The 10,638-nt window shown below is 43.9% G+C and overlaps 1 long non-coding RNA gene across 1 annotated transcript in view; it reads left to right on the top strand.

Annotated features, from left to right (window-relative positions):
* The first annotated feature begins 704 nt into the window (after positions 1-704).
* LOC143286686 (uncharacterized) overlaps positions 705-10,638 on the top strand; it is a 12,022-nt gene continuing 2,088 nt past the window's right edge. The window contains exons 1-4 of the long non-coding RNA XR_013055840.1: positions 705-782; positions 2,439-2,519; positions 9,246-9,366; positions 9,695-9,740. This is a non-coding gene — a long non-coding RNA (uncharacterized LOC143286686). The remainder of the gene's footprint in view (positions 783-2,438; positions 2,520-9,245; positions 9,367-9,694; positions 9,741-10,638) is intronic.

The following is a 10,638-nucleotide window of genomic DNA, read 5'->3' as shown; positions in this document are numbered from 1 at the left end:
TTTCTAACACCATTGTCCTACACTCTTCCTTCCACACTTCCTTCCTCTCTCTCTTTCTAACATCATTGTCCTACACTCTTCCTTCCACACTTCCTTCCTCTCTCTCTTTCTAACATCATTGTCCTACACTCTTCCTTCCACACTTCCTTCCTCTCTCTCTTTCTAACATCATTGTCCTACACTCTTCCTTCCACACTTCCTTCCTCTCTCTCTTTCTAACATCATTGTCCTACACTCTTCCTTCCACACTTCCTTCCTCTCTCTCTTTCTAACATCATTGTCCTACACTCTTCCTTCCACACTTCCTTCCTCTCTCTCTTTCTAACACCATTGTCCTACTCTTCCTTCCACACTTCCTTCCTCTCTCTCTTTCTAACACCATTGTCCTACACTCTTCCTTCCACACTCCCTTCCTCTCTCTCTTTCTAACATCATTGTCCTACACTCTTCCTTCCACACTTCCTTCCTCTCTCTCTTTCTAACACCATTGTCCTACTCTTCCTTCTCCACTTCCTTCCTGTCTCTCTTTCTCATCTCTGTATCTCTGTCACCTCTGTCTACATTAAAAAATAAGATTTTTTTTCCATTTTTATAATATCGAAGATTAGAATCATTGCTCTACGTGTCACAAAACCAATAGCTGGGTGTGAAGAGAGATGGTAGACAGGATTGCGTCGTCCTGGTGTTGTATCCTGCAGACAGCAGCTGTATAAATCCTGAAGGCTGCACAATGGATTATCAGACCACAGAGTATCACTCAAACGTCAGTCAGCAACATCAAGGTAAAGCCTCTCTCTCTGTATCTCTGTCTTTCCGTCTCCTGTCTGTTTGTCTGTCCGTCTGTCTGTCTGCCAGTCTGTCTGTCTCTGTCTCTCTTTGTTCTAGCAGTTGTATTGACTCAACACTGCATTCATACACACAAGACAACTTGGTCAGTTGTGCAATTTGTCTGGAAGGCACGGGAGGTAGAAATTATTAGGAAAAAGTATGAAACTGAAAAAAAAAACCCAGAAAAAAACAACAACATATGCACCGTGACTTTGTCTAACCTTCGCATTGAATAACTAAAACACGTTCACCATTCTTCGCCACACCAGTAGGACCATGGGCGTTCACAGCATATGTGGACTTTGAAATTCAAAGCTGTTATTGTTTGTTTGTTTGTTTTTCCTCGCTTCAATAAGCACATCTTGTTTTGTCTTGTCTTGTCATGTCGTCATTACTGCTTTGTGCTGTCTGTAAGCTTTCATGCAGATACATAGCAGAAACACCAAGTAAAGTAATTGTGTTTCTTTCATCGTCAGACTTTTCTTGACTTCAGAACACACACACACACACACACACACACACACACACACACACACACACACACATACACACACACACCCGGCCCCCTCCCTCCCACCCACATATACACACACATACACACATGTATACACACACGATTCCATCACAAAGGTATTGCTGAAGTTCCACATGTACCAGCAGCAACAACAGCAGAATAAAAAAAGGTGCACACACATTTGCATTTCATTCTGTAGGTTTTGCAAAAACACTACACCAGCAAAACACAGATGAAATCAGACATGCGTAATAAAATCACTGTGATATAACAGAAGAAATTATGCATACAGAATTGCATCAGTGTGTTTGGCTGTGAACTGAAATCTTTACAATGCCAATAGTGTTATCAGAAGAGAAAAAAAAATAAAAATCTGACACTGTGACGATGACGATGACTGACCTCACAGATGACACTGTGACTGTGACGATGACTGACCTCACAGATGACACTGTGACTGTGACGATGACTGACCTCACAGATGACACTGTGACTGTGACGATGACTGACCTCACAGATGACACTGTGACTGTGACGATGACTGACCTCACAGATGACACTGTGACGATGACTGACCTCACAGATGACACTGTGACGATGACTGACCTCACAGATGACACTGTGACGATGACTGACCTCACAGATGACACTGTGACGATGACTGACCTCACAGATGACACTGTGACGATGACTGACCCTACAGATGACACTGTGACGGTGACTGACCTCACAGATGACACTGTGACGATGACTGACCTCACAGATGACACTGTGACGATGACTGACCCTACAGATGACACTGTGACGATGACTGACCCTACAGATGACACTGTGACGATGACTGACCCTACAGATGACACTGTGACGATGACTGACCTTACAGATGACACTGTGACGATGACTGACCCTACAGATGACACTGTGACGATGACTGACCTTACAGATGACACTGTGACGATGACTGACCTCACAGATGACACTGTGACGATGACTGACCCTACAGATGACACTGTGACGGTGACTGACCTTACAGATGACACTGTGACGATGACTGACCCTACAGATGACACTGTGACGATGATGATTGACCTTTCAGATGTGGAGTCACAGTGGTGTCGTGGTGCTGGTTCTACTGTCTGCTGTGTTGGTGGATCAAGTCTCGGCAGGCTGGTGGCGGGTATGTGGCACTGTGTGTGTGTGTGTGTGTGTGTGTGCGCGCGCGGGGGGGGGGGGGCGGGGGGGGGGGCGTGTCTCTGCGTTAGTCTTGAGTCTCTGTCTGTCTGTTGGTCGGTCCGTCTGCCCGTCTGCCTGTCCCTTTCTCCCTCTCCCAACTCTCTCTCCTCCGCTCACTGTCTTTCCAACACTTACTATGAACAAATATTATCAGCAAATAAGCTGTGAATAGAGTGGAGTACACGGTAAATCAGAAACACATACAGCTGTGAATAGAGTGGAGTGCACGGTAAATCAGAAACACATACAGCTGTGAATAGAGTGGAGAGCACGGTAAATCAGAAACACATACAGCTGTGAATAGAGTGGAGTGCACGGTAAATCAGAAACACATACAGCTGTGAATAGAGTGGAGTGCACGGTAAATCAGAAACACATACAGCTGTGAATAGAGTGGAGAGCACGGTAAATCAGAAACACATACAGCTGTGAATAGAGTGGAGAGCACGGTAAATCAGAAACACATACAGCTGTGAATAGAGTGGAGAGCACGGTAAATCAGAAACACATACAGCTGTGAATAGAGTGGAGAGCACGGTAAATCAGAAACACATACAGCTGTGAATAGAGTGGAGTGCACGGTAAATCAGAAACACATACAGCTGTGACTAGAGTGGAGTGTACACTAAATCAGAAACACATACAGCTGTGACTAGAGTGGAGAGCACGGTAAATCAGAAACACATACAGTGAAGGAGCGAAAAGAACACTGTTTGAGACAACGAAAGACAGCGTAGTGAACCGTCTGCAATCTCTGTGGACACGGTAAACAGAACACATACGGCTGTGATATATAGTGAGGTAATCAAAACACATAGAGCTGTTGAATAGATGGAGCACGAAATCAAAACATACGACTGTTGAATAATGGAGGCACAAACAGACACATGACGACTGTTGAAATAGCAGGGATGGAGTGCAGTAAATGAACACAACAGGAAGGGCGACGACTGTTTGATACAATCGAGACAGACACGAACAGTGACAGACTGTCGATTATGGGACACAAGACGGCACAGGGGGACTAACTGTTTGCATAATTGACACACTAAAGACACAGGGTGGGACTGCTTTGTAAATTGAGGACACAAAAATACACAGGGTGACGGATGTTTGAAGATGGAGACACAAATACACAGAGTGACGGACTGTTTGTAAATTGAGCACAAACACAGGGTGACGGACTGTTTGATATAATGGAGACACAAACACAGGGTGATGGACTGTTTGATATAATGGAGACACAAACAAACACAGGGTGACGGACTGTTTGATATAATGGAGACACAAACAGACACAGGGTGACGGACTGTTTGATATAATGGAGACACAAACACAGGGTGACGGACTGTTTGATATAATGGAGACACAAACAGACACAGGGTGACGGACTGTTTGATATAATGGAGACACAAACAACACAGGGTGATGGACTGTTTGATATAATGGAGACACAAACAGACACAGGGTGACGGACTGTTTGATATAATGGAGACACAAACAAACACAGGGTGACGGACTGTTTGATATAATGGAGACACAAAACACAGGGTGACGGACTGTTTGATATAATGGAGACACAAACAAACACAGGGTGACGGACTGTTTGATATAATGGAGACACAAACAGACACAGGGTGACGGACTGTTTGATATAATGGAGACACAAAACACAGGGTGACGGACTGTTTGATATAATGGAGACACAAACAACACAGGGTGACGGACTGTTTGATATAATGGAGACACAAACAAACACAGGGTGACGGACTGTTTGATATAATGGAGACACAAACACAGGGTGACGGACTGTTTGATATAATGGAGACACAAACACAGGGTGACGGACTGTTTGATATAATGGAGACACAACAACACAGGGTGACGGACTGTTTGATATAATGGAGACACAAACAAACACAGGGTGACGGACTGTTTGATATAATGGAGACACAAACAAACACAGGGTGACGGACTGTTTGATATAATGGAGACACAAACAAACACAGGGTGACGGACTGTTTGATATAATGGAGACACAAACAACACAGGGTGACTGGACTGTTTGATATAATGGAGACACAAACACAGGGTGACGGACTGTTTGATATAATGGAGACACAAACACAGGGTGACGGACTGTTTGATATAATGGAGACACAAACAACACAGGGTGACGGACTGTTTGATATAATGGAGACACAAACACAGGGTGACGGACTGTTTGATATAATGGAGACACAAACACAGGGTGACGGACTGTTTGATATAATGGAGACACAACAAACACAGGGTGACGGACTGTTTGATATAATGGAGACACAAACAACACAGGGTGACGGACTGTTTGATATAATGGAGACACAAACAACACAGGGTGACGGACTGTTTGATATAATGGAGACACAAACAACACAGGGTGACGGACTGTTTGATATAATGGAGACACAAACAAACACAGGGTGACGGACTGTTTGATATAATGGAGACACAAACAAACACAGGGTGACGGACTGTTTGATATAATGGAGACACAAAACACAGGGTGACGGACTGTTTGATATAATGGAGACACAAACACAGGGTGACGGACTGTTTGATATAATGGAGACACAAACAAACACAGGGTGATGGACTGTTTGATATAATGGAGACACAAACAAACACAGGGTGACGGACTGTTTGATATAATGGAGACACAAACAAACACAGGGTGCCGGACTGTTTGATATAATGGAGACACAAACACAGGGTGACGGACTGTTTGATATAATGGAGACACAAACACAGGGTGACGGACTGTTTGATATAATGGAGACACAAACACAGGGTGACGGACTGTTTGATATAATGGAGACACAAACAAACACAGGGTGACAGGACTGTTTGATATAATGGAGACACAAACACAGGGTGACGGACTGTTTGATATAATGGAGACACAAAACACAGGGTGACGGACTGTTTGATATAATGGAGACACAAACACAGGGTGCGGACTGTTTGATATAATGGAGACACAAACAAACACAGGGTGACGGACTGTTTGATATAATGGAGACACAAACAAACACAGGGTGACGGACTGTTTGATATAATGGAGACACAAACACAGGGTGACGGACTGTTTGATATAATGGAGACACAAACAAACACAGGGTGACGGACTGTTTGATATAATGGAGACACAAACAACACAGGGTGACGGACTGTTTGATATAATGGAGACACAAACACAGGGTGACGGACTGTTTGATATAATGGAGACACAAACAAACACAGGGTGACGGACTGTTTGATATAATGGAGACACAAACAAACACAGGGTGACGGACTGTTTGATATAATGGAGACACAAACACAGGGTGACGGACTGTTTGATATAATGGAGACACAAACACAGGGTGACGGACTGTTTGATATAATGGAGACACAAACAAACACAGGGTGACGGACTGTTTGATATAATGGAGACACAAACAAACACAGGGTGACGGACTGTTTGATATAATGGAGACACAAACAAACACAGGGTGACGGACTGTTTGATATAATGGAGACACAAACACAGGGTGACGGACTGTTTGATATAATGGAGACACAAACACAGGGTGACGGACTGTTTGATATAATGGAGACACAAACAAACACAGGGTGACGGACTGTTTGATATAATGGAGACACAAAACACAGGGTGATGGACTGTTTGATATAATGGAGACACAAACACAGGGTGACGGACTGTTTGATATAATGGAGACACAAACAAACACAGGGTGACGGACTGTTTGATATAATGGAGACACAAACACAGGGTGCCGGACTGTTTGATATAATGGAGACACAAACAAACACAGGGTGACGGACTGTTTGATATAATGGAGACACAAACAACACAGGGTGACGGACTGTTTGATATAATGGAGACACAAACAAACACAGGGTGACGGACTGTTTGATATAATGGAGACACAAACAAACACAGGGTGACGGACTGTTTGATATAATGGAGACACAAACACAGGGTGACGGACTGTTTGATATAATGGAGACACAACAAACACAGGGTGACGGACTGTTTGATATAATGGAGACACAAACAAACACAGGGTGACGGACTGTTTGATATAATGGAGACACAAACAAACACAGGGTGACGGACTGTTTGATATAATGGAGACACAAACACAGGGTGACGGACTGTTTGATATAATGGAGACACAAACAAACACAGGGTGACGGACTGTTTGATATAATGGAGACACAAACACAGGGTGACGGACTGTTTGATATAATGGAGACACAAACAAACACAGGGTGACGGACTGTTTGATATAATGGAGACACAAACAAACACAGGGTGCCGGACTGTTTGATATAATGGAGACACAAACACAGGGTGACGGACTGTTTGATATAATGGAGACACAAACAAACACAGGGTGACGGACTGTTTGATATAATGGAGACACAAACAAACACAGGGTGACGGACTGTTTGATATAATGGAGACACAAACAAACACAGGGTGACGGACTGTTTGATATAATGGAGACACAAACAAACACAGGGTGACGGACTGTTTGATATAATGGAGACACAAACACAGGGTGACGGACTGTTTGATATAATGGAGACACAAACAACACAGGGTGACGGACTGTTTGATATAATGGAGACACAAACAAACACAGGGTGACGGACTGTTTGATATAATGGAGACACAAACAAACACAGGGTGACGGACTGTTTGATATAATGGAGACACAACAAACACAGGGTGACGGACTGTTTGATATAATGGAGACACAAACAAACACAGGGTGACGGACTGTTTGATATAATGGAGACACAAACAAACACAGGGTGACGGACTGTTTGATATAATGGAGACACAAACAAACACAGGGTGACGGACTGTTTGATATAATGGAGACACAAACACAGGGTGCCGGACTGTTTGATATAATGGAGACACAAACACAGGGTGACGGACTGTTTGATATAATGGAGACACAAACAAACACAGGGTGACGGACTGTTTGATATAATGGAGACACAAACAAACACAGGGTGACGGACTGTTTGATATAATGGAGACACAAACAAACATAGGGTGACGGACTGTTTGATATAATGGAGACACAAACACAGGGTGCCGGACTGTTTGATATAATGGAGACACAAACACAGGGTGACGGACTGTTTGATATAATGGAGACACAAACAAACACAGGGTGACGGACTGTTTGATATAATGGAGACACAAACAAACACAGGGTGACGGACTGTTTGATATAATGGAGACACAAACAAACATAGGGTGACGGACTGTTTGATATAATGGAGACACAAACACAGGGTGACGGACTGTTTGATATAATGGAGACACAAACACAGGGTGACGGACTGTTTGATATAATGGAGACACAAACAAACACAGGGTGACGGACTGTTTGATATAATGGAGACACAAACAAACATAGGGTGACGGACTGTTTGATATAATGGAGACACAAACAAACACAGGGTGACGGACTGTTTGATATAATGGAGACACAAACAAACACAGGGTGACGGACTGTTTGATATAATGGAGACACAAACACAGGGTGACGGACTGTTTGATATAATGGAGACACAAACAAACACAGGGTGACGGACTGTTTGATATAATGGAGACACAAACACAGGGTGACGGACTGTTTGATATAATGGAGACACAAACACAGGGTGACGGACTGTTTGATATAATGGAGACACAAACAAACACAGGGTGACGGACTGTTTGATATAATGGAGACACAAACACAGGGTGACGGACTGTTTGATATAATGGAGACACAAACACAGGGTGACGGACTGTTTGATATAATGGAGACACAAACAAACACAGGGTGACGGACTGTTTGATATAATGGAGACACAAACACAGGGTGCCGGACTGTTTGATATAATGGAGACACAAACAAACACAGGGTGCCGGACTGTTTGATATAATGGAGACACAAACACAGGGTGACGGACTGTTTGATATAATGGAGACACAAACAAACACAGGGTGACGGACTGTTTGATATAATGGAGACACAAACACAGGGTGACGGACTGTTTGATATAATGGAGACACAAACACACACAGGGTGACGGACTGTTTGATATAATGGAGACACAAACACAGGGTGACGGACTGTTTGATATAATGGAGACACAAACACAGGGTGACGGACTGTTTGATATAATGGAGACACAAACAAACACAGGGTGACGGACTGTTTGATATAATGGAGACACAAACATACACAGGGTGACGGACTGTTTGATATAATGGAGACACAAACACAGGGTGACGGACTGTTTGATATAATGGAGACACAAACAAACACAGGGTGACGGACTGTTTGATATAATGGAGACACAAACAAACACAGGGTGACGGACTGTTTGATATAATGGAGACACAAACACAGGGTGCCGGACTGTTTGATATAATGGAGACACAAACACACACAGGGTGATGGACTGTTTGATATAATGGAGACACAAACAAACACAGGGTGACGGACTGTTTGATATAATGGAGACACAAACAAACACAGGGTGACGGACTGTTTGATATAATGGAGACACAAACAAACATAGGGTGACGGACTGTTTGCATTTTGTCCAGAGCTCAATGGACACAGTGAAGAGCAAGGTGAGCAGCGTGAAGGACAAGGTGCTGGACCTCAAGGACAAGTTGGCCACCACTGTAGGGAAGAGGGCAGAAGGCAGACCAGATGGTGCTGATGGTGAGTCCTTTGATCATGTTGGACGGTTTTCTGCCATCCTCTCTGCCTGTCTGCCTGTCTGTCTGTCTGTCTGTCTGTCTCACTTTCTTCACAAAGTCCCAATTTCCCTCCTTCCGTTCTGTATGTACCTTCACAAGCTTCACGAGTTTACCCGTGCCAGTCACAGCATCGTTGTATTGATGAATAAAACAACAGTTCATTTTCTGTAACAAAGAAGGAATAAACATCCAATGATTTGTATTTTCTTTGTGTTGCACAGTGTCACACAGTTCGGAACACGTTGCACAGCTGTTCGATATATTATGATTTTTTTTTTATGTTTCTGCAGCAAACGAGGACAGTGGACAAAGTTAAGGGATTCACCAGGACTCTTGGTAAAATAACATTTCTTGTCTGTCTGTCGGTCTATCTGCTTCTCTGTTCTCTCTCTCTCTCTCTCTCTCTCTCTCTCTCTCTCTCTCTCTCTCTCTGTGTGTGTGTGTGTGTGTGTGTGTGTGTGTGTATGCGTGTGTGTGTGTGTGTGTCCCCGCCTCTGGACCGTCCAGCTTGACGCAGCAAGACCACCACAGGAGCCCGTGCAGCTGAAGCCAGGCGTATCACCGAGGCACAACAAAATCGTGCTGTGCGCAAGGCCCGAGCAGCATCCACTGCCACAACAGCACCCACTCACTTGTGTCCCACGTGTGGGCGAGCCTTCAGGGCCCGGACTGGCCTCACCAGTCACCTCCGGACCCACAGCCACCGATCTTCCATCTGACTGTTGGAGGGATGGTCATCTTCGAATCCGAAGGACGAACATTACGTGTGCGTGCGTGTGGGTCCCCGCCTCTCCTGAACTGGTTTATATTACCATTAGTTTTGTCTGTTTGTAATCAGTCGCCTGTCCTGAACTGGTTTATATTACCATTAGCTTTGTCTCTCCTGAACTGGTTTATATTACCATTAGTTTTGTCTCTCCTGAACTGGTTTATATTACCATTAGCTTTGTCTCTCCTGAACTGGTTTATATTACCATTAGCTTTGTCTCTCCTGAACTGGTTTATATTACCATTAGCTTTGTCTCTCCTGAACTGGTTTATATTACCATTAGTTTTGTCTGTTTGTAATCAGTCGCCTGTCCTGAACTGGTTTATATTACGATTAGCTTTGTCTGTTTGTGATCAGTCGCCTCGGTTTTCTCCTCAAGTTTTTAGATTACAAGATTGAACTCATATCAACCTATGATCCATTGATACCGGCTCAGACAACCAAATATACTATCACTGAACTTGC

This window comes from Babylonia areolata, chromosome 10 (genome assembly GCF_041734735.1).
Source record: "Babylonia areolata isolate BAREFJ2019XMU chromosome 10, ASM4173473v1, whole genome shotgun sequence".
NCBI classification, from domain to species: domain Eukaryota; kingdom Metazoa; phylum Mollusca; class Gastropoda; order Neogastropoda; family Buccinidae; genus Babylonia; species Babylonia areolata.
Note: the sequence above shows the minus strand (reverse complement) of the source record. Positions and strands in the feature narration are given on the sequence as shown.